Genomic DNA, 21,847 nt, shown 5'->3' with positions numbered 1-21,847 from the left:
GCTTCAGCCGGACTGCGGCAAAGTTCATATGTGACAATGAAGAAATATTCAGAGGTAATAATTACATTAAGAAAGTTTTAACCTACTCAGTGAATCAATCTACCTATAGGTATGAACTGGATGGTAGCTGAAGGCAGGTAGAGTGTGGCTGGAGGAGGTGGGTCATTGGGGTGTTTGCATTTGGGGTTTAAATTTTGTCTCTGGTGAGTGGAGCTGTTTGCTTCCTGATTTGCATGTCCTGAGCTACTTTCCTATTCAACACCCTTCTGCTATGATATTCTGCCTCACCTTGGGCCCAGAGCAATAGAGTCAGCAGTCTATGGAATGGGACTTCTGAAACTGTATATGCCAAATCAACTTTTCCTCCTCTAATTGTTTTTGTCAAGTCTTTTGGTCATAGAGACAAAAAGTTGACTAGACAGCAAGTCTTTTCAAATATTTTTATATATCCATTTTTTTGGGGGTAAAATAACAGTAGCTTTCTAAATTTTTTTTATAGAACTATAATTGGGAGTCTCCCCTACAAGGAACTTGGGAAAGCTACTGAAATTCTAGCAGCTTGCTAGGTCCTTTCAATTTACACTTGTTCCCAGGGCATGAGGAACTAAGCACTCATCACTGTGACGTGAAAATCTTGTTTATCTCTGTGAGCCACACTCTTAACAACTTTAACACATGAGCAGGTACTCTTTTTCTTTTTTCTCTTTGCACAAAGCCAATAAGCCCACCAGATCTTTTATACAGTTCAACCTAGAAGGTGACACCAAAATAAGGCAACTGAAGTTGCAGTTTGGGGGTCTCCATCTCCCACCTCTGTATTCTGATCCAGTGGCTACTAAAGACAGAAGGGGCGAAGTAGGGTGCTCACTCATGGAGAAAGCTGCTGTGGTTGGCCCCTAAAGATGAGAAGGAAAAGGTTTCATTTCCTCACAATCTGATTGACATCCTGGCCCTCCAATGTGTATGGTCTTTATCCACCTTCTGTAGATTGTATTTCACAGAGAGACCTTAGACCACAGCATTTTAAAATTCTTTGATAAGATTTTTGTGACTCTTCATGCAGAAAGCCTCCATGTGGTCCTGGTGTAAGGCAGTACTATTGGACATGTATAATCTGGTAACTGGCCTTTGGGTTTGGTGTAAATTCTCACTAGTTTCAAATAGTCCCAGCTTTTTTTCTAACACATCACCAAATTTCCCAGTGATGGGCGGAGATGGCTACCCACTGAGGCACTTAATAGATGCTACCCAATCCTTCAATGGAGAGCTGATCAATCTTATTTAATACATAAATGCAGGGGATATAAACACAGTTTCATTCCATCACATCGATGAGGCCATTAGCTGTGGCATCACTACACAAAGTCCCAGTATGCTCTTCACAGTTTCAGCACCCAGCTCACCCTGAGGGAATGTAGCTGTGAGATTAATACCTCCTTAGTCATTCTTTTTAAAGCCAATGTTGGGAGGTTTATTATTCAAGTGAATACTAAAGCCTTCCAATTCTTCATTCTTCAATTACTTTTTTATGTCCTAAGGGTTTCAAGACATCCAGAACAATCAAGATCAAATTGCGTGTTCAGGCCATTGCAGTGTCCTGATGGCTTCTATCTTTCCCCTCCCTGGCACCTTCAGTGATACCTGGGAGTTACAGAAGCTGTATTTTTGGCACCTTTATATCTTATGACATATGTACAGCAGTCAGAGTAGTGAACTCATAGGTTGCCACTTCAGAATATACCCCAGATAGGTTACTCAATAGTGTTGACTTCCCCACAGACGGAAAACCCACAAACCCCCCAAATTTCCAGCATCACCAGTCTTGGCCATGTCACACCTTCTCCTAGACTACCACTACCACCACCTTTTGGAGTAAAGAGATCTCTTGAGCATCCCTAAGTAGTATGCTGTTGCTTTGTTATTTTGAGAATGCTCCATTTCAGTTTTGATCTCTGTGTTTTTTATTAAGGTGCGGCTCTTGGTGGCAAGTCCAGCAGTGTGGCGTGGGGATGGGCAGGGTGGCCAGGATCAAGTACTTTTGGTCTCTAATAATTAGCCCCATACCTCAGATGGTTCCAAAATTGAATGAGAAAAAAAATACAGGATGAGTTTAATAAATGATAAAATGTGAGCTAACCCTTCCATCTTTGTATGGAGTGAGATTAGGTTTAACAAGAATACTTTTATATCAAACACCTTAAAGGTAACACACTTGAAAAGACTAATTTTTAAGTGTATTTAAATTACTAATTTCCTTTATTAAATAACTAAATGAGGAGCAAGAGTACCATTTAGCACATATTGAATAGTAAACATTTTTATCACCTCATTAACTAGACAACCTAAGAAACACAATTTATGTCTTTTTTTGCCATGAAACTGAATGTAAATAATATTTTTTTCTAAAGGGATTGAAATATTAAAGAATAAGTGATAGTCTTGTCTGCTACTAAGATGTCTTAAAAATATTCCAAATAAACAAGAAAGAGTTCTCAATTCTACTGTCACTCGGTAAGTATCAAGGGTCCATCGTGAACAAATTCTTTAGCATCTCTCTGTATCAGTTTATTTAAAATAAAATAAACTAATGATAGTAACTATTTCATCATGAGAATTAAACTTTTAAGGTAAAGTGATATAAGCAATGCCTGACACATTGTAAACCTTGGACTAATTTAGTCATCATCATCATTATCCATGGGCATGCTATATCTTAAGGACACCAGGGGCATTTGGCTTTCCCACCTGTAACATTCCATAAAGATGCGGGAGTCAGGTTGGCAAGAAAATAGGTTCATTCACAGCCAGGTTTGAGGAATATAGAAAATAGCTTTTTTATGTGTGTCAAATTGGCATCTTCAGGGGCTCAGGGACACATAAACCTTTTATAAGAGAAGAGGAGGCACAGTGGAACAAAAGGCAGGAAATAATGGAAGTAGATTTAGCTAGGCTGTGTGAGAGAAATACGTCATCCTTAATTTTCTCGTGTCTGTCCCCAGTGTGAGGAAATGAAAGCAGTTATCAGGAAGTTGCTTTTAATTTCAAAGGGGATATGTTTCATTATGTGTGATTTTAATAGAAAAGAAAATTATTTACCTATGATATATATTATACATGTACATTCTTCTTTCAACTGTCCCATCCCTTTGACCAAATATTTGAAAGAGGATTCCAATACACAAACAGAAATCACAGCAGGGACTTCAGGATAAAGAAGGGCATGAAAGCATGATAAGCAACATACCTTTCAATATGCATATTGAAATCCAAAAAAAATAGTAAAATGGCAAAATTATGAGCTGCACAAATATTATGGAATTAGAAGCAATATATGCTATGCCACTAGACCTGATAATGGTCTATAAAAGAGTGACTGGTAAAAGAAGAAGAATTAAAATATTCTTTTGGAGCAAAGAATAACACTGGAGGTTGGCAGAGTATTGAAAGCATTTGGAAGGTTGAATTTTGTAGGGTTGAGTGTTCTGTAAATGCTTTGCAACACAGACCGCTGGCTCTCCACACACAAAGGACAGTGATTTTTAGCGTGTTCCTAGTTTCATGATGTGAATGTTCCCATAATAGCCTATTTTGAGCTACCAACATGCTACTGCCGAAGATGGAGTCAGGAATAGATGTACATCACCTGCTCTCCAGAGCCTTCTGTGCAACACCCATGACATCTCTGAGAAAGCAAAAGGAGAATAGAGAAGCACAGGGGTTTTGGGGAAATGTGGGGAAAAAGGAAATGGTTTGGGTCAACAGCCACATATCCTTTCCCTTTGCCTAGTCTTAGGAAGTCTTCAGAAAGCTCTTTGAATCTCAGCCTTTCTTGTTAGGTAGGTTAGTCAGCCATGAACAGTTGGGTAGAGGGAAGGACAAGAAAGGGCATTAACTTTCAGGGAAGACATAATAGACATATGCATTAAGAAAAATCCATGAGTCACAAAACAGACCAGAGGGAGCTTTATCAGGCAGGCAAACATCTAAAGAGTGGGAACTAGGATATCCAACCTCCCCCAACCCATAAATAATTATAATCCCTTGGGGGAGGTAGTACTTATAACCAATGGAACATTATCCAAGCAGAAAAACTTCGGGAAAATGGGGCCTGGTATGTCAGAACCTCCCTGAGTCACAGTTAATTATAATCTCTTAAGGGAACTGCTGGTACTAGATCATGTTGCTTTCTCTCTTGTGACCAGGTTGCCAGGACCTTCTCTTATCAACAAACCACCCCTGTTATTAGGTCAGCACAACCCTCTCAGGTAATTTACTAAGGAGTATACCAACAGATAATTAACCACTTATTGGGGTACAAGAGAATAGAACAAGGACAAAGAAAGACTAGAGGGAATGGTGTTTCAGAAACAAAGTTAGAAAAGTGTGAGGGAGCCAGAATGAGACCAGATGAGGTAAGAGGAAAGCTGTGTGGATGGTATCACATGGGACGATTATTTCCATCTCAGTGGAAAAGGAGGAAGGGGTCAATTTGAAGAAATGTTGCTGATGTTCTAGAAAGATAGTATTAGATATTGTGCATTGAATTGATCAATAGAAAGACCATTGATAATCTTTTGTTGGAATGGTGATTCTAAATATAATTTGGGATGGTCCAAAGGAAAATGGGAAGGGTATTGGTTTTCTATTATTGTGGAATAAATCACCATAAACTTAGTGAATTAAAGCAACATCTATTTATTAGTTCATGGTACTCTAGATAAAATATCTGGCATGGCATGACTATCAGCCAGTACATGTTTTAATCTGCAGCTTCTACTAAACTCACATGGTTGTGGCAAAATTCACTTCATATGGTTTGGGGCTGAAGTCCCTGTTTCCTTACGGCTATCAGCTAACAACTTCTATTAACTCCTTAAGGCTAACTGCATTCCTTTCCATGTGTCTTGTCCTTCTTCAAAGCCACAGGTTAAGATAAGAATCTCCTTTTTGTTTGGGGTAGTGGTGCATACCTATAATTCCAGCAGCTCAGGAGGCTGAGGCAGGAGGATTGCAAGTTCAAAGCTAGCCTCAGCAATTTAGCAAGTCCCTAAGTAATTTAGAGAGATCTGTCTCAAAATAAAAAATAAAGAAGGCTGAGGATGTGGGGATGTGGCTCAGTGGTTAAGTGCCTCTGGGTTCAATCTCTTGTACCAAAAACAAACAAACAAAAATTCATGTAAGTGTTCTGGCTTACCTGAACTGTCTACCTAACATTAATTATGCCATATAATAACCTAATTAATATAGAAACAAATCCATCCCATTTGTAGTTCCAGGGATTATGGAAGTTGTATATGCCAGAGGGCCAGGGAAACTTGGGGCCATGTTACAACTGTATGTACCAACATAAAGTTTGGATACATGGAATATAGCTGCCTTTTGAGAGAAATATTTTGCCTATGAAAAGAATAGAACAATAGGATAATGTAAAATAAACTGGGTCAAAGGAATATATATATTTTTGTTTAGGTACAATGGATTTAATTCTGGGGCACTGAACCACTGAGCCACATCATCCCCAGCTCTATTTTGTATTTTATTTATAGACAGGGACTCACTGAGTTGCTTAGCTCCTCTCTGTTGCTGAGGATGACTCTGAACTCTTTTTTTTTTTAATTCTTTTAAATTTTAACTTGTTATATATGACAGCAGATGCATTACAATTCATATTACACATATAGCACATTTTTTCATATCTCTGATTGTACACAAAGTAGAGTCACATCCTTCATGTCTTCATACAGATACTTAGGGTAATGATGTCCATCTCATTCCACCATATTTCCTACCCCCATAACCTCTCTCTTCCCCTCCTTCCCCTTTGCCTGATCTAGATTTCATCTAATCTTCCCATGCCTCCCCCTCCCCCCAACCACATTATGAATCAGCATCCTTAAATCAGATAAAACATTCAGCATTTGTTTAGCATTGGATTCTCCAACTCCATCCATTTATCTGCAAATGCCATAATTTTATTCTCTTTTAATGCTGAATAATATTCCATTGTCTATATATACCACATTTTTTTTAATCCATTCTTACCCTTCAGCATCTAGGATGATTCTACAGTTTAGCTATTGTGCTGCTATAAACATTGATGTGACTGTGTCGTTGCAGAATGCTGTTTTTAAGTTCTTTGGGTATAGACCGAGAAGTGGGATAGCTGGGTCAAATGGTGGTTCCATTCTAAATTTTCCAAGGATTCTACATAGTGCTTTCCATTGGCTGTACCAATTTGCTGTCTCACTAGCAATGTATGAGTGTGTCTTTTCCCCCCACATCCTCACCAACACTTATTGTTGTTTATATTCTTAACAACTGCCATTCTGACTGGAGTGCGATGAAATCTTAGAGTAGTTTTGATTTGCATTTCTCTAATTGCTAGAGATGTCGAACACTTTTTCATATATTTGTTGATTGTCTGTATATCTTCTTAATCCTCCAGTCTCAACCTCCTGAGCCACTGGGATTATAGGTATGCCTGTAATTACACAGCACCTGGCCAAAGAAGGGTATTTTTAAGATGGAGGAAATTAAACAGTACATATGATGATGAGAATAATCCAAAAAGAGAGAATCTGATGTTTCTGGAGAGGAGTGAACTGTTATAATTATATCCTCAAGTAGGCCCAAAGGATAGGATCTCTGGGATGTGTGAAGGTGTTGGGCTTACTCAGGAGCCTGGAATGAGCATATCTTTTGAAATAAAAGAGGATTCTTAATTGTTTTGTTCAGAAATGGCAGGAATTTTCTTCTGTTGTTTTTCTTCTTCTTTCTCTCAAATAAAATAGAGACTTTGATGAAAATGAGTATGGGAATATGGTGATGAGGATTTGAGGGGAGTATATAAGGTCTTAAAATGGAGTGTATGAAAGTCAATATATAAGATGATCATGAAGATAATTTTACAAAGTATATTATTTCTATAAAGATGTAAAAACATGCTATTGAAATAAATTTTATATTAAAAATGATAGATGGAAGAGGAAGAAAGGGAAGAAAAAGTGTATACACATACCTATGCATTCATTCGACAGAATATTATTTTTTCTTCACAATGTTATTGGCACAATAAAATAAATAAAATACTGTCATAGAGTGAAGGGTTAAGAAGGGTCTTGTAAACTTTCACTGAAACAGAGGGACAATTATAAGAAGAGTTATGAAGGATGATAAGACTTAGCCTGCCTAGAAGACTTCAGAGAAAAGTTACATTTGAAATACACAGTTCTTAAAAAAAAAAAGTAAGGGATTTTTTTTTCTAATAAAAATGAAGTATTAAATTTTGTTATCCATAATTTTGAAGAAAAAATACTTTTGGGAAGAAAATTACAATAGAGTAAATGGAGTAGATTAGGATAGAATAAATCAGAATAAACTATGGGACTGGTCTGTGCACTGATGCTTCATTTGTAGGTCAACCAGTAAATGATCTTCCTCATCTAAACTATATACTGGTCCTAAAAAATAACATCATTCCTAAGCATGTCCTTGAAGAAAACATACAATCCTAGTAATAGAAATTCATTTAACTAATATGAAACAATTAATTTCATGATTATTTTAGTAACACTCAGACTTTTAAACTTTTAGTCTTATTTTACTAAGAATCAAACATTTTAGATTAAGTAAAATATGCAAAAAATATTTTTAAGCAAATTACTTATAAATAAAATGCTAAGTATTACAAAGTTTACTCTTGTTTTTTTGTGAACTAGGCTAACTGAAATATGAGCAGAAAATAGTCATTTCTTTCATAATAATTGTTCATGAAAATTGAGTAACTATATGATTAACTTCATTTTAACAATGTAAATTGAAGGGTTGTGTGTAGCTTAGTAGTATAGGCTTGTGTAGCATGTGAGAAGCCCTGGATTTGATCCTCAAATTGCAAAAATAAAAATAATAAATAAGTAACCATTTTAAAAATTTAGTTCATAGTTATTAGACTATACATTTTTATCGTTTTTGGAGATTATATAACTATTTTCTTACATTTTTTATTTAGAAAAAGGTATTAACAATAAACAGGATTTATATACATTGCCAAGAACCATATTTTCCTGTTCATTGAGTGCTTCCATAAAAGTAAAGAGTCGTTTTAGCACCCTGGAAGTCTTCAACTTTAAACCAGAAAAAAATAAAATAAAAATATAACATCTCAGGTATGGTGTTGTTTTTTAGATCTAGATAATATTATAATATTGAAAAAAATATCAAGTAAATGTCACTGTAAAAATTGGGCTGATGATTCTACTAACAATTCAGAAAAGAACTTCAGGATTACTTTTTCTTATTGTAACAGTTGACTTCCTGGAAAACAAGAATAGAAAAAAAGACCACAGATCCCATTCTCATATACTCTTGAACCCCCATTAATTAATTCCATTTCAAATAAGAACAATATGTGAGTATTTAACACATACATATCTTTTTCACTTAAGGAAAGTGATCCTAATATTTTTTTCTAGAATGATATTTACTCAAAGAGCATCAGCACCATACAGAACTAATCAGAGATTTTAGTCATATTTTTTTAAAAAAGCAGCATAATAAAATCTATAAAAACCACCATTTATTAGAAATAATAACATTTGTACATTTTAACTAAAATCATTATAATGAATTGAAGTAAAATGTAGTACATGTGATCATGTAATACTTCAGAAAAAGGAGATCTGAAAATGTCTTAACGCCAGATTAAAAACATATATGCATATATGTGTATGTACTCTTATGTGCATGAGCCATCAAAACTATAGGCTAAAATCATCATAAAAATGTAAGGGCCAATCAACTTCAAAAATATATGTAAAGCATTATTAATAAGTACTGATGGTATTTTGTGAATGCCCTCCCTCACCCACACCCCCACAAACTAAGCCTCAAAAACCAATTAGGTATAAAGCCTGAACAAGCAAACTACTTGATATGGGAATTGTTATTAATGAATAAAGAAGTATAAATTAAAATGATGTATTTAGTTACCAATGTATTATCAAATATTACTTAACACTGTAAAACCCGAAGTAGGAGTCCTCAAAAATTACTACTCAAAAATTGGTTAATTTGGAATGTTAAAAATGTTACTACATTTTTACCCAGCACTTATTTTTAAAGGAATTTTATGTAAATATAATAAAATATTTTGGGAATGGGACACAGTCTAAAAACAAGTCATTTATGCTTCAGAATCAACTTTTATGACTACCCAGAAGATAATTTTATACAATGTATTTAATAATTTTGTGCATGAAATAAAATCTATTGGTGGGGAATTTTTTACTTATGGAGTCATGTCAACAATCATATTCTGGAGCATTTTGGATTTGCATTTTAATACTGGGGATACTAAATCTGTATATCAATACAACATAGGAAACCCATTAAGAGCTTGTAGCTGATGATCATTTGGGATGACTGAAATCTAGTATAACAATATTGGACGAACTTAGCCCCTCAGTTATTTGATGTGGCTTACTCTAATAACCACATGCACCCATGTTAGTTATCTACTTTTGCCAGAGCTATATATCAATGTCAAAACCGGGCATCACAGAAGTCCATTCCTATTATAGGGAATTCAGACATCTTTGTTTCTAGCAGCGAACTCCTATCCTACTGTTTGCCTCTCTCTTCTATCATACAATTTTCTTTGATCTCATGAAAACCATGAGAAAACCTTGATTTGTTTTCCCCCAATAGTTACATCCTGTATTCTTTGTTTTTCCTCATCAGCTTAATTTCATGCATCAGTACCTGACAGCATCATCTCACCTGTTACCTGGCTGTTCTGTCATTGTAATGGAATAGCATAATGTTTCACAAGGATGAATTCAGCCGGTCACAACCTCCATAGAAATAGAGGGAAGGTAAATACTGCTGGAGACATTTGCATTTATCTAGGCCACTTCAAATTCACAGTATCCTCCCCCAGAGGGTACTTCAATCCTTCCAGGAAAGCCTTTCTAATTCCCTAGTCAGCTGGCTCCCACTATCTACAGCCCTGCTTTCACTTTTGAATAGTAATTCTGTTTGTTTACTGACTACATGATACCTGCTCTTAAGATAAAACTAAGCTCACTGTATTTCCCCATTAAGTCAGGATGAGCAGCTGCTCCTAATATATATTCTGTGGAGAAGACAAACTTCCTTTATCCCAGTACATTTTCCTTTACTGATATTGACTATTTTCTTGCTTGTCTGGTATGAGCATGAAAAATGTTACAGAACCAAGTCATGTGAAGTAAAATAATTTAGCATGGTATCATTTTAATAGCTATGTAAATTGTGATCCCACCAAGCAGGGAAAATGTGGGGAAAAAATTAAAAACAGCAAAACTATAGATGCTCAAATGAGAAAAGAGAATCAAAAGATTATAAAAAAATGACATGAAGGACTCTATAAAAGTACAATACTGGATCTTTATAGACATAAGAATCACAAATGTTAAAAAGAACCAAAGAAATTCAGGGCAGCAGTAAAAGTTTTAGTGGGAGTTCAGACTTTTGAATAAAGACTCAAAAAATATTAGATGATATGGCTTACCTTAGGACATGAAGATCATTTGTAATTTTTTTCAGTTTTTTTGGTTTATTTATCCAACAAACATTAGATTCTGCTTGTTCCTATTGAGTCAGACAAAATATAAATCCTGTGATGTGTCGAGAATTTTTAATGATTTGTATGAAATCTACACACTAACAGAAAACAGTCTAATTTTGATGAATTTGGATGAGAATTATTCACATGGTGTTACATATATTTGAAATCAATATTTATAACAAATATGGAAATTGTAAATTAAATCATGTCCTTAGAAATAATGTTATTTTTTATTATTTATAGGTATAATCTGTATATTTTATTTTATATTTTAAATATAATTAATGCTTAATAAAAATTTGCACAATAGAGACACTAACTGATTTGTTTTGAGTTCCCAATATAAAGTTTTAATTTAGTGAGTGATTTTTTTATTTCTAATTTTATATTGGAAGTTGTAACATTTTTACTAGGTCTATAAATGATAAGAAAGTATTTGTTGGATGATTTAAAAGCTAAAACACTAATTTTGTATTAAATTTATAAATAGTTTTTTTGAATATTGGCTTAAAGGGCCACTCCTACATTATTTTCTATAAATCAAAGCTTACCCAAAGAGCACAGATATCAACTGCTCGATCTTTGAAGATGAGGACATGCCTTTCTTATTATTTCCCCTGAAGGCAGTGGGCATCATGAGCCATTATAGTGAACATCCATTAAATATTTCTACAATGAATGATGAAAACAAATTATGTAATTGTTAGAATAAAGTTAAGTAATAACATTTAATTACATAAAAAATGCTGGTCAAACAAGCAAATAAGAAGAATGAATAGTATATATTTAAAGAATATAAACTTTAATTCTATAAATAGCACATACATGTGCATGCTCTTAAATGGTAACTAACCTTTGTTTCTTTTTTTAAATGAGGAATGCAGTCAGCAAAAACTCTCCTTTCTAAGTTACACAAAGTTTTCTCTCAAGAAGTGGAGGTGTAAATTGCCTTTGAAATAGACTTTTATTTAGGAAGAAAAATCACTTTAAAAATGTCTCTGTAATTTCAGAAATGTAAAGGAAGTACTGTCTATTATTCATGGGGAAAATGTAAAAATCCCCATTTTTCTGTCTTTTTGATTATGTAAATTGCGTGTAGTTGAGTCTAAGATGAATCTCATCAGACATTGTTGCATTTGTTAAACTGAGAAAGAACTTTGATTTTAAATGGATTAATACAACACTGTGCCTATAGAATGTGGTTTGTTTTCATTTGTACACAGTGATGGAGATCTTCCAGAGAGGTCTTACAAAATGCCAAATGGACAAAAGACCCAATACATTTGGCCTGACTTTCTAGGTAGCTCAATCTGGAGTTGAGGTTGCTGACCAAATCTCAAGGTAATGTGAGTCTGAGTAACCTGAATGTATTCGACTGTATACTGTGTTCTAGTATAATTGGTGTGATGAGTCCAGAGCCTAACGTCACAGTCTTGAATATCCACTGAAGGGCATAAGTATTTCTATTTCTAGTCATTCTGGAAAAGGAAAACTCTCAAAGAAACCAGGGTTCAGGAGACACACCATGAACTAGATGGTAGGTGGTAGGGTTGGGGAGGAGAAACTATTTCTTTCTGTGATTCATGCTTAGATCACATTCACTTCCCCAGCAGTGAGAAGGAGAGGGAGGTAGAAGGAACCATAAATATTCTGATTCAGTAAGTAGGCCTTCAAAGGTAGCCCAGAATGCATATCAGGCCCTCCTCCCATCTGCCTACCATCCTGTGATTCTAATGAAGAGAGCCTGCGAATTAGAAGAGATACTAAACTTAAAGAATAGAAAATTTGTCATGTTAAACTGAACACACAATTAGATAAGAAAAATAACTTAAAATTCATTATCTTGGTCATCTTCATTGTTTTTCTTCATTCTATGCTGAAAAAGTTAAAATCTGCTAGAGTACTATATAATCAAAAAATCATAAGACCACATGCTTCCGTAGGAAATTGCTGTCATATTACTGTGGTGAATTCATACTCAAAACCACTTGGATTTTTCATGATCAGTCTGGCCTTAGAGAATCAGACTATGACCAAATGAAATTCATTGCCTTCAGTTGATAGTTTAGGCTGAAATGTGAAACAATTGTCTTTACTGTCTCTCAATCATGGAGTAAGTCATGTCAGTGGTACATGGGCCGAAAAAGACCATTGTCCACATATTTTTTGTTCTTCACATGCATAGTTCATACTTCAACACTAATCTGTGAATAGGATATAATGGTTCAACTATGGGATACACAAACATTTACAATTTGACCAGCAATAGTTTTCTCTTGGTAACAAGCAGCTAGTTATTATCAATTTCTTTGTGTTATCTACTGTGTAAAAACAATTTTAAAACAAATAATTAACCTTTTTCTTTTGACCATGTGTCATGGAAATAAAAATATTTCAGTGGTTTTCTTCAAATTAAATTATTAATTATTTATTTCAAATAAATAATTTTTACTTTTTAAAGAGAGTGGTCATCTACTTAGCTTTATTGCATGAAAATTTGTATTTTTCTCAGGAAAACAAAGGTAGGTCCAGATATTTGTAACTTTTACCACAGTCATATCTTACTTCAGTACAAGTTTCCCCCCAAGGGAAAAACTTTATTAAAGAACAGGTCATTATTTATTTATATGATACTCCCACTTATGATCAGGAATGATCAATCTAGAATACAAGTATCCATTACAGAGTGAAGAATAAATTGCATTTTTCCTTTGGAATTTTAGGAGAAAACATTAGGTTATGCTGTATTTTGTGCCTTATGAACTCTAAAGTTGAAACTTAATGTAGAGTTTGATCTGAATTTAAAGCCATGGCAAACTAATTACGGGAAATAGAAATTGTGGGTAAGCAGAATAGATCAGCCATCAGTAGGTAAGGAAGGTGTGGGAGGAGAGAGAGAAAAAGAGAAGGGGGAATGTAATGCTAAAGAGATGGAGAAAGAGGAGAGAGAAGAGGAGGGAGTAAGAAATAGAAGGACCCTAGTTTAGTGGTATAGTAGAGCTCATTTGAACTGACTCAGAAGAACTGATTATTAAATGTTCAGGTATTTTATAAGTTGGTCATTAAACCACACATTACTAAGAATTAAAGTATATAAATGCATTGTATTGAAACAAATATATACTAAAAACTCATATTTCTCAATTATTTTGCTCTTTTATACTATTATCTGTTCTTTAGATCATTTATGTGTATTATATCTAAATGGTAGAAACACTGTATGTATTGGTGAACTTCTGGTATATAATGTAATGGTGTGCTTCTGAGTTTCCAGTCCCAACTCCATGATTGAAATGATAGTTAAAGGCTGCTATGGCAGGAATATTTGTAGAAAATGATGCGAAGCATGTTTCTTAGCAAATCCCTGCCCTAGTTTCTGTTTTTCAACTCCCAGAACCAAGTCTCATAATTCCTTACCTCACTTCTTATGTATAACATTGCTTGCCAAGTACTCAAAAAAGCATCCCTTTTTGTTAGCTGAGTAAACTCTTATTCCTTGCAACTCAAATGCTTGAATAAGATAAATGTAACTCTAAAAAATGTGCACTCTTCAAATGTCAGTATTTTTTTCTTTCCTCTCTATTTTCTTCATAATGGGTGTTTTTTATATCTATTTTATCACAGAAAAATTATTATTTTAAATTTTAATTTGTTATATATGACAACAGTATGCATTACAATTCATATTACACATAGAGTACAATTTTTCATATCTCTGGTTGTATACAAAGTAAAGTCACATCCTTCATGTCTTCGTACATGTACTCAGGGTAATGATGACCATCTCATTCCACTGTCTTTCCTATCCCTATTCCCCTTCCCTTCCCCTTCCTCCCCTTTCCACCTTTGCCCTATATAGAGTTCATTTAATACCCCCCCCAACACACATCATATTATGGATCAGCATCCTTAAATCAAAGAAATCTTTCAGCATTTGGTTTTTGGGGATTGGCTAACTTCACTTAGCATTATATTCTCCAACTCCATCCATTCACCTGCAAATGCCATGATTTTATTCTTTTTTAATGCTGAATAATATTCCATTGACTATATATACCACATTTTCTTTATCCATTCATCTACTGAAGGGCATCTAGGTTGGTTCCACAGTTTAGCTATTGTGAATTGTGCTGCTATGAACATTAATGTGACTATGTCCCTATAGAATGCTGTTTTTAAGTCCTTTAGGTATAGACGGAGGAGTGGGATAGCTGGGTCAAATGGTGGATCCATTCCAAGTTTTCCAAGCATTCTCCATACTGCACAGAAAAATTATTTCTTACAAATTGGTCAGTTAGGATTCAATTTGCTCTGCCCACCCCCCGCAGTGGATACTTTTTATTTTTTTATTATTTGGTACTGGGGCTTGAATCCAGAGACATTTTACATTGAGCTCCGTCTCCAGCCCTTTTTATTTTATTTTTAAATTTTTGACACGGGTGCTCAATAAGTCGCTTAGGGCCTCACTAAATTGCTCACTCTGGTGTATAACTTGCCAGCCTCTGCTCAGCCTCCCAGGTTGCTGGGATGTCAGATGTGCACGAATGTGCCTAGCAGATCCTCTTTTAGTACAATTAGTACTGCAGATGACAATGTGAAAATAGTTTATTATTATTTTATTTCTAGATAATCGATGCTGAGCTTCAACTGCCATGAAAGCTTCTTTACTTATTCCTTACATAGGGTTGATTGTTTAATTCTTGCTTCTCATCAGTAATATAACTGAACTTGAATTAAAAATTACTAGTAGCCTATGCGTGCCATCTGGCTCGCGTAGGCTACTAGTAATTTCTAGGTCATACTAGAGCTCGCAGATGCTCTAGTATGACCTAGAGCATGCTTAATCCTCTAGTATTCTCAATCCTCTAGTATGAACAAAGTAATGAAAAGCATCAAGAGTTTCTGGATTAGGGGGAGATAGAAAGAACAGCTATGGGAGGTAGTCAAAAATAGTACTTCTTGAAGTCTCTGATTCAGTTTGCAATGAGGTAAGTACAAAAGTGGAATCAGTCACTTAAATATTTCTAGAAGGTTATCATAACAATTACATAATTTTTGACTCTATATAATTGTAAAAAATAACCTGAAGAATGAGAAATTATACTCCATTTTTGTATGATGTGTCAAAATGCATTCTACTGTCATGTATAACTAATTTGAATTAAAAAAGGGACTTTTTCCACTTTTCAAAATTTTGTTTTGCTGATAATTAAATGTTTTTATATTTTACACAAATATTGGTCCACAATGATTTTGAAATTATATTGATTATTTGAAAGTTGTATGAGCAAATATACTGCATATATACTTAATAGTCAGTTTGTAAATCAAAGATACAGAAATTTATAAAAATGACAGAAAAATTTATATACTTTTAATATTCTAAAGTGTCCAGTGGAGATTTCCAACTTGGCATTTTAAATAAAAACACATGATCCTTACCTTTAGCATGTCTAAATTAGTTTCTCAATTTTCCAGCTCACAGCATGACACTGGCATTCATCCAGCTGCTTAAGCTAAGATCCTACTTTTCCCCAGTCTCCCATATCCACTCCTCTCACCTAAAGCATTTCTTCATTTCTCAAGCTCCCACTGCCACAACCGATTCCAAGGCACCATCACTTTTCACCTTGGAAAATGAGGCAGATAAGTGTGTCTCTATGCCTCTATTCCTATATCCAGATCTGGCTTCATAGATATGTGTATTGTAAATAGCTCAACTGGGCTAGGCCATTAGGACAGTTTGATGGAAGAACAAAGACAGTACCCAGAATCAAATTAGGTTTGTTGAAAAATGCTTATGGGGAAGGCTCAGTGCTGACAGTTTGGACATATAGTACCTCTATTTCTCATAATGCTTGGCCAGTTGGCACCTCTGTCTTTTGTGATGCTACCCCAGAAATTCCAGTGGCAACAGGCTGACAAATAGCTCCTCCATCCCTTACTCATGGTGCTTTGTCAGAAAATATCACTTCCATCCCTCATGAGGCCTGATTGACTGGTTGCTGGTTGGAAGACTGGCACTTATTCTCCCCATGATACCTTCAGGTCAGCACCAGTTACCTCAGGGAGAGGGGTTTTATAAGTGAGGCTACATAAGCAGTGATATCCCTAGTTTAGCTTGCTTCGTCCTCTAGTATGACCAGCATCCCAAGGATCTTGGTGTGCTTGATAACACTATCTTGTCCTAACTCCCAGCATACATGAGAGAAAACCAGTGTCCTTTGAGATAAAATTTATCCAGGCATTCCATCCAGACTTGCTCTCATTGTTCCATTGACTGATCTAGATTTTTGGAAATGGAGAACACTTCAGGGACATAATGTTTTACTGTACTCCTTTTTCCTAAGGGTGTTTTAGTCATCTGACAAGAAAAATCATTAGAGGAAAAGTTCATTTGGGAAACTATGGCTGACTCCATTCCTTGAGGCCTGAGGTATGAGACAGAACATCATGGCCAAAGTATGGGTTGGAGGAAAGTGGCTGAGGACATGAAGCATACCTGGAAGCAGAGAGAGAGCTTTCCTCACCAAGACAAAATATAAACCCCAAGGGCACACCCCCAGAGACCCACCTCCTCCAGTCACACCCTGTCTACAGTTAGAGCCCAGTTAATCCCCACCAGGGGATTAATTCACTAATAGGATTAAGACTCTCATAACCACGATGTCTCACACAAAATGGCCCCACAGTTGAATTAGTGCTTTGTTGTCACCATTGTGAAATTCTTGAACAGAGGATCTTATATTTTCATTCTGCTTTATGCTCAGCAGACTAAAAATAATTTTCTTTTTCCAGGGCCTCACACATGCTAGGTAAGTGCTCTACCACTGAGCTATATCTGTAACCTGAGTCAAACTCACTTTTAAGCTATATATTGAGTCAGGCATTCTCTCCCACTTAAAACTCTTTATTCTCTGTCTCCCTGTTAAAATAAAGTTTGCACTCCTAAGTTTTGTCTTAGAGACCCTACTTTGTTTCCTACCTCTGTCCTGATGTTTACCTTCTCATTTCTGCCATCTTGACCTTCTTTATGCTCTCTCTACACATTGAACTCTTTTCTTAGGTGCTATGGATTGAAGTGTGTTCCACCCACATTTATCTGGTGAAATCCTAATACCCAATGTAGCTGTATATGGAGATGGCGTGTTTTGGATATAGAGTTAAAAGAGGCCACAAGGGTGGAGTCCTGATCTGATAGGATTAGTGACCTTGCAAGAATGGAGGAGAGAGCAAAGGCTATGTGAACACAGAACAGGAAGGCAGCAGCATTTACCAGCCAGGAAAGAAACCTCATGAAACCCCTATACTGGCAGCACCCAGATCTCAGATTTCCTGCCTCCCAAACTGAGAGGAAACAAATTTCTGTTGATGAAGCCATCCATTCTTTCATAATTTATTACGGCGCCCAAGCTAAGACACAAAGTCTTCTTCATGCTTCCTAAATCTTAGTTTGGGAAACCATTCTTAAAGCTCATTTATTTTTCTAAAATAATTTCTCTTATTTCTGAAACAATTCATATCTTATCTCCAGTATCACCCCCTCATTGTGGCATTGACAAAAGAGCACTCTTAATCTCTTTTATGGGATGTTCTATAGTATGTATATTTGCTAATTACATAAATTTTTACTCAATTTTATTCTGTCTTAGCCATCCCATTTCACCTTGACTTCACCTAATGTCATATTTCTGAGGATAATAATGTCATTTGCTAGTGTGCAATGGTAACCTCTGTGCTTAGAACAGTGCACAGAATGTGGTAATTTCTCACTAATTACTTCTTGAACAATGAAGGGAAGGATTAAAGCATGTTATATTAGTTTTAGAGATAAAGAATGAACTTGACTTAGTGTCCAATGTTTGTGAATATTCATTCCATAAAAAATGTCATAAAATTGTCCATATAGTCAAAATATTAAGGAAACTGGAAAATACAATGTAGATACCTTTTGTTCTATCTAATCTAGAGATACTATTTATCAACAAAGAATATAGTTTTAAAATTATAATTCTGATCTCATTCATTTATCCAAGAGTATCAGAAGCTTTATTTATTTTACTCTGAACAGAGAGTCATTGCTCTCCCCTCCTTCTTTTATTATGTGTGAACATCTGGGAGCAATATAAATCAGAGATAATACACAAGTGTTTATGCTTTGAGTATTTCCCATGATGAGTAATCTATTGTTACTTTTATGAACACACTTGTGCAATGACAAAATGTGATTAAAATACAGCAATGTTCCAAGAATATGTCATTAATAACATACTCTCTCATGTCATCAGCACATTTTCACTGAGCTGGCCACACCTCAGAAAGGGTGTAGGCTAGAATATGTTCTAATGTTCTGCGATCAGAGCACTATCTTTAAAAATAAAAACCAGTGTTTTCCAACTGATATGTCACAAAAATCAATGGAATGTCTGAACAGGAAAATCGGTTGTGGCCAACTAATCCTAAGCATTCCTTTTCTAGCAGATGTTCACTCCAGTCTTTGCCTCCATCTTTACTTGGCATTCTCTGTGTTTCTGTGTGTCCTTTTCTTTTCTCATAAGACCGGTTTTTGGATTTGGGGCTTACCCTAATCCAATATAACCTCCTTTCATTTTAATTTTCTGGAAGTTCCTTGTGGACATGAAATTTTGGAGGACACTATTCAATTTAATATATTCCCTGCAGAGTCCAGCCCCTCTCATGAAGCATCTATTTTTTTCTCATTCCTTCTGTCAGTGGGGCAAAATGAAGTCAACTACCTCTTTAATTCAAAGTATTGCTTGTAGATTATTATCATTGTGTTACATCAGGCCAATGGCTTCTCTTTTTATTCCTCTGTCTTTCACTTTTAATACTATCTTTTCACATTTTGGCCATCCATTGACATTTAATATATTCTTTCAGTTTCACCAGGCCTGAGTACCTTGTCCAGAATTTTCTTTCATGCTTCTTTTCTGTCACTAACAACAGACTGTCCATATCAGTATCAATTAACTCTTTGATGCTCTGGCTTCATGTTGTTCCAGGAGGAATCCAAGAATCTCTATTTCCTCCATACCTCAATGATTTTACATGCAGGCTCTGCATTACACACTAAACGGAGCTTCTGCTAGGACCAAAACCTCCAAATTCTGACTTGAATCTTCAATCTGGTTACCTTTGATGTCTCTTCATTCCTATGGTTTTTATTCACAGTATGGCATCTAATTCTTATTTTTACTCCAGTATACCAGCTTGCTTAGTGTTTATTGACTCCTTTACTTTCTTATTTTGGAATATGTAGTCAGGCACTTGAGGAAACTTTTGTTTTTCCTCTATACAAGAGTTTGGCTAAAGCATTTAACTTACTAAAGATGTTATGGACGTAAAAGGATTGAATTATAAAAAAACAAAAAGTCAAATTTAATTGAAAGTCAACTTCCAACCATTTCTTCTCTAATTCTTCTAACTCTCGCTGATCTTTTTACTCTTGTGCAAATAAAGGGATCAAATTGTTGTACACAGCTTTTGTATTTCTAAAATAAATGTTTTTCTCAAATTATTTCTACTTCTATTATGTAGAAAACTTTTTTTTTAGGAATGAAAATAGTGATCTTAGCAAAAGGTACTAGTACCATTAAAGCTTCCCAAGTCTGTGTGTTTATGGCATTTATAGTATATGTATATATCATAGATATATAAGAGAGTGATTAATAAGATAAGTCAACTCTTTGGGTTTCTTATGACCTCTGCCAGCATACTTAATTCTGAGTCCTAATTTTGCCTAACATAAGCAATTAACTTAATCTTATAATTTAACTGATTTCTTTTAACACTTTTTGAATTATATATCACAATATATAATAAAGTACCGTAAAATTTTCTAATGCTGAAGTGGATTCTCAATTCCTTCAACTCTTTTGCTCCCTTTTGGAAATTTGCAGAATGAACTGACTTTTTATTTTATTCAGGTTAACATTCAACACTGCTCTATATAATAATACTGCATGCATTAGAGTGTTTTTAGCAACAATACTTGTAGCTGTAACAAAAACAATAATAACAACAAAAATAACTTTACTAAGACATCATTCAAACATGTACTAAGAGTTTTACATATCATTAAACAAGTACAAAAAAGGACACTGTGGAATGGTCAGTATTTTTCCAGTTATACAAACAAGGAAATATGTACAAGGAAGTTAATTTGCTCCAGATCATTAATGAATTAAAAACTCATATTTGAACCCTAGTTTGCCTGATCACAAAGTCTTGTGTCTTGAAGTCCTTGTATACTGCAATCACAGTACCTCACCATAATTTAAATCTACACTGAATTTTAATAACAGTGGTGTTAAATTATAATCAGTAGGTCTTGGAAAGTTCTGTACTTGAGCCCCTGAGGGATTCATGCTTATCTTCTGCTTTGGAAGCCAAGTGCTTAGGAATTTGATCTCATGCTTTTTGTCTTCAAAGGAAGATAAACATAGCCTGATTCATGACTGAGATGGGATCTTCTTGGTTCATGTTAGAATTTTCAATGAAAACTATGATTTTAAGCAGATTACTTAACTCTTCTAAGATCATCAATAATCTCAATTGTGAAATCTAATTATCAAATATAATATTTACCTTATAGTTTTTGTGTAAATAGCTAACAGTAACATAGTGAAGACACTATAGCATATTTCTCTCCTGTTTCTCCATGTTAATAATAACAGAGAAAAGATCCATTTTTTCTTTAAAACATTTTCCCCCACCTATACTGTGAACCACTTATTAAGAGGTATTCTGTCTTAATTGTCTCATAAACCTCAAATTGTAACACAAAATAAATATTACTGCTCAGTAGAAATAAATTTTAGGGAAAGAGGTAAAAAAGGTATAACAATCTGATCATTACTAGTGGACTTTATAAGGCACATTTATTTATTGTTGGAGAAATGCCAGTGTTTGCTCCATTAAACTCCAAACTTCTAAGCAAAATCTGGAGAGGAGAACTTTGTTAACTGAATAGAAACCTATTTATTTCAGAAAGTGGTCCTTGTAAACTAATGCTAATTTTTTTAGTTCAAGAGAGGAAGGCTCAGGAAGAAACATGATTAAAGAACAATTAGTTGTGAATTCTACTACAATACAAGTTTTATAATTATCATTGTGAACAGATTTAGCTTGAAAATATGTTCTATTTTTCTCCAAATCCTGTTACCAGGGATAATTTGTCTTAAAATTTCGTATTTACTTTTGGCCACCTGAAAGTTTATA

The 21,847-nt window shown here is 34.9% G+C and overlaps 1 pseudogene; it reads right to left on the bottom strand.

Annotated features, from left to right (window-relative positions):
• Positions 1–919: 919 nt before the first annotated feature.
• LOC114079089 (developmentally-regulated GTP-binding protein 1 pseudogene) overlaps positions 920–21,847 on the bottom strand; it is a 64,281-nt pseudogene continuing 43,353 nt past the window's right edge.

This window comes from Marmota flaviventris, chromosome 3 (assembly GCF_047511675.1).
Source record: "Marmota flaviventris isolate mMarFla1 chromosome 3, mMarFla1.hap1, whole genome shotgun sequence".
NCBI classification, from domain to species: domain Eukaryota; kingdom Metazoa; phylum Chordata; class Mammalia; order Rodentia; family Sciuridae; genus Marmota; species Marmota flaviventris.
Note: the sequence above shows the minus strand (reverse complement) of the source record. Positions and strands in the feature narration are given on the sequence as shown.